Source organism: Giraffa tippelskirchi, chromosome 4 (assembly GCF_054371585.1).
Source record: "Giraffa tippelskirchi isolate mGirTip1 chromosome 4, T2T-mGirTip1v1.2.pri, whole genome shotgun sequence".
Lineage (NCBI taxonomy): Eukaryota > Metazoa > Chordata > Mammalia > Artiodactyla > Giraffidae > Giraffa > Giraffa tippelskirchi.
Genome location: NC_137278.1, coordinates 176,627,768 through 176,629,656, shown reverse-complemented (window position 1 = coordinate 176,629,656; position 1,889 = coordinate 176,627,768).

Here is a 1,889-nt window from a genome sequence, read left to right as displayed (position 1 = left end):
TTCTCAAACTTTATTTGATAGATTATTATAATATATTCAAATAGTAGAAGATAGATACTAAAAATCTACCTTATATTTTTATAGCACTTCAAAGGTTGTTGAAATATTCTTAACATTAAACCATAAAATAACTCTCAAAGCATCACTAAAACTTTTATCTGCAAATCCCTGAAAATGGTGATATTTAATAAAGCAACCTCTGTTATCTATCCAAATAGCTCTGAATCTTGGTTTGAAAAACAGTATTTCAAATAAGTTTTTAGTCTGTTATACAAAATAACGTATCAAAGATCTCTTATTCAAATATATAAAAAATATTCATACCCAAACATACTTTAGACACCTTGCCACTTACATATGTGAGGTCAAACAATCAGAAATGTAAAAAGTAACTAAGCTCTGTAGGCATTTGTACTGAGAGGCTATGAATGTTTGTTGGATAACAACCAATGAGGCAACCATTCTTACTAGCATCCTTTTGCAGGAGTATGGAAATTCAATTAAGATTAAAATGTCAAATAGTTTGCTTCCTATTCAAATTTCATTCTTTGTAGACATTTGATTGTGCTAGTGTCTATGTGACATGAGTGCAACTAGTTGAAAAATGAGCTAGTTGCCTGTTTCAGGGCTAGACAACTTGTTTGATGGACACTCTTCAAGTGAATTGACTGACTTGGCTTGTTATTTGGCCAACTTCTTTTTCATGTAGACACAGGCTAAGAGAAAAATAGCCTCACTTATTTCCTTTGGCACTTATCAGGCAAATAGGTTCCTGTAGTCAAGTTGTTCTCAAGTAATAGAACAGCTAATAAATCTGACCTGAAGATTCTTCTTGGGATACCAATTATCCCTGAGTATTTGCATCCTGTTTTTATCCACTCACAGTTTATAGCAAACTTGGTTATTCTACCATTCGTAAATCCCTACTGTTCTTGGCTGTATAGGGATAGAATTTGGTTCTCTCTGAAACTTTAGAGTCTTAAAGAAGAAAATACAGTTTCGAGGAATTGAACATTCACTATCCTAATGGTTTAATTGGTTGGTTTTTTGGTTTGTTTGTTTGTTTGTTTTTTAACTCTCTTGCACTCTCCTTTAACCACTATGCAAAAATTCTCAGTGTCACTTGCTAACTCACCAACCAATTAGAACAATGCAGAAGCCAACTTTTTGTTCTAAATGGGAGTTTTAAGAGAATAACTTTTCTTTTGTCTTAATGTTCCCAAAAGAAAGAAGTGCAAACTCAGCCTGGACAAAGCTCATCTATCAGGAGTCATAGTCTATAAAATATTATATTAAGAAAAGATGAGTTCTGAGAAGCAGAAGTTGCACTTTTAAGGCATTCTGCTTTCCTCATAGTCACTGTCTTAGGGAAATCTAGCATCACAGTGATAATATCAGAGAGCATTCTATTGACATAGTGATTCTACATACCAACAATTGCCTCCGTTTTTACATTAGAAAAGAATTCCATATGTGAGTCTACCAGTTATTTCAATGGAAAGACCAAGTGGTTTGGATAAAATAAGATCTTAGTTGAACCTTTGCCTTAAACTGAAATTGAACCTGAATCTTGTTTGAGGTTCAAGAAGTTGAGTTAACTTTTTCCCCTTTATTTTAATTTTTCGTGCATCTCTTCACTTCCTGATTTTGGTTGGGAGTAGAAACCAAAATACCGCAAGAAAAGCTATTCTTGTTGCATTTCCAGCCTTTCAAAGCCAAAAAGCACTAGAAATTTCATGAAGAAAACAGTTCCCACCTAATTTCTCACCCCAAAAGGTTCAGATAAGTTTGAATAAACTTTGGATAATGTTGTATCTATTACTCTGAGAATATCTAAGATAAGCAGTGATAAAAAGCTTTAAGATATAGAAAGAAGGAAGGAAATCAGA